This window comes from Bactrocera latifrons, unplaced genomic scaffold (assembly GCF_001853355.1).
Source record: "Bactrocera latifrons isolate USDA-ARS-PBARC rearing strain unplaced genomic scaffold, ASM185335v1 scaffold_701, whole genome shotgun sequence".
Lineage (NCBI taxonomy): Eukaryota > Metazoa > Arthropoda > Insecta > Diptera > Tephritidae > Bactrocera > Bactrocera latifrons.
Genome location: NW_017537381.1, coordinates 83,923 through 86,261, shown reverse-complemented (window position 1 = coordinate 86,261; position 2,339 = coordinate 83,923). Strand labels below are relative to the sequence as shown.

Sequence of the window (2,339 nt, the reverse complement as noted above, 5' to 3'; positions counted from 1 at the left end):
AGTAGAAGGCGGAGAAGCACTTAACTCCATCACTGTTTGTGATATGTTTGGTCGAGATATCACAAATACATTTTCGATTTTCGTTTATTAGAGGTTGGCTTCTTAACATTCGCAGTTTAAGACGATTGTGGCGCATATTGTCCCGAGAGGGATTTGAATATATCAAGACAAGAAGACTTTGCCAAGAYGAACTAGAACACTACTTCGGACAGATTAGGAAAGGGGGAGGATTGAACACACGAACAACGCCTTCTATGTTTTCTGAACTTTTCCGCCAATCTTGGGGCCTTAGACATGTCAAATTTGTGACACGTGGCAATTGTGAATCTCTGCAGGGTAGAGATTTAGAGCTATTTTCTTTCAATACCCTTGAAAGGGTATGTAATGACCCTTTGATTCAAGATAGTTCTTGGCAACCATTTCAAGGTTTGCCAAGACCGTTCTTAGACAGCCCCTATAATTTTAGGAATTGTATCGAAATCGATGTAATTGAAAGCGATTTCATTTATATGTATTATAAATATTTTAAGTTGCATAATTGTTCCCAACCTTTGCCACTTTTTGAAAAAGATCAGATCCCTGAAGAGGCATTCACTTTTACAAAAGAAAAAGTGTACGATTCGTCAAATCTAGTAAAAGCTCTTGAACACTTCGTAGATTTGTTGAAAAAACATGATGCAATATTGAATGACAATTTTGATTCTTGTTGTCATCTTGTAGGATTTTCAAAAAAATTACATAGTATGATGGGAGATGTAGAGCCTTTTTATTGCTGCGAAAATTCACAACCCGACGTTTAAAATACCTCTTTAAAAGAATTAGAACCTATTTTTCTTTAAGAATTTTTAATAGGCAGGCAGCCAACCCTCATTTTCGGCACATAAAATTTTTGTGTATTTCACATAGGTAACTACCTCCCCCTTCTAAAAGTTAGTTTCTGTATTGTAATATATTTAATAGAGTTGTGGGAATTTGGATGCATCTATTATGGGAGCTTTAAAACCTTATTAAATTATTTTGTGCAATATTTTTATTTAAATTATTATGTAAATTATTTTAAGTTGCAAAGGTGAAAATAGGCCTACAGGGGAACCGAACACCTAAAAAAAGCCGGTAACGCGTATTATTGCAAACCTCAGGGGTGGTGGGGAAATGCAAAACTTAAAGATTCAAAAATAAATTATTAAAAATAATGTTGATAAAAATTTTTTTTAATTTCGTTGGAATAAAGGGTATATGAGAAATACATATACCAATAAATTAAACAAGCTGAAACGAGTTAACAGTCCTTGATCGAATATAAATATGAAGATCGTAAGTTGTTATTGACTAAGCTTTATTAAAAAGTTCGTTTACTATTGCAAATTAAAGTCCACAAATTTGCATTTTTTACAATTATTTATTATCATGTCTCATCAACAATCAATGGCACTACTAAACTAGCTTCCGCATACACCTTAAATGGTGAAGCTTCTTTCTTTATTTTACCCTAAGAAATAGCCTCATCTGGTCGAGCACCACTGTCACTGCCATCGAATTCCGAAGCTGTGTTAATAAAAACTGAATAATCGGCTCCATTTCTCATCAAATTCGCATTGCATATGTGATATAACCACCGATTTATAATACCGCCACCAATTATTATCATTCTCGATTTGGTGGCTTTCACAGCCATAGTGTTTAGACATCGGAAATCGGACAAAATATCTACCACTAATCCGGGGTGACGGAAAGACTGGAAATACATCATATCACCTAAGCTACCAGCTGTTAGCGCAGGGCAAAACACAGGTATTTTATGTTTCGCAGCATTGTAGTATATTGAGCTGGTGTTGTTTATCTTTTCCCCAAGTAGTTGTATAATATGAGAAGGAGACCAAATAATGTCTTTCGTTTTTTGCTCTTCAACCATTTCATTAAGTAGCGGCATGAGCCAATCCTCGAACTTGCAATAGTTATCGTTCGGTACAAGCAAATTACCTATACGATTTACACCATGATCCCCTAAATCTCGGCCAGATATTTCGAATGATCCCATGTACGTGGGTGCTAGGCATTTAATAAAGTCTTCTTCACCCTACAATCAAGTTAAGAATATTTCAAAATACATAAACCTTTCCATAAAAATTTGGTTACATTACCATTAGATTGATTTCTCTTATTCTTTTATTGCCAATTCCTTGATTCCAATCATAGCCCCGCACGATGGGTGTATTTTCCGCTTCTTTGGCGATATCTGGTTCAACGGACATTTTCTATTGTATAAAACCTATGTTCACTACAATTATTAGACTTTAAATAAAATATTTATTAACTTTATAAAAAGTAAACTTTGTTTT

At 34.4% G+C, this 2,339-nt stretch overlaps 1 pseudogene; it reads right to left on the bottom strand.

Annotated features, from left to right (window-relative positions):
* Positions 1-1,405: 1,405 nt before the first annotated feature.
* LOC108975959 lies at positions 1,406-2,291 on the bottom strand (annotated as a pseudogene).
* Positions 2,292-2,339: the final 48 nt, after the last annotated feature.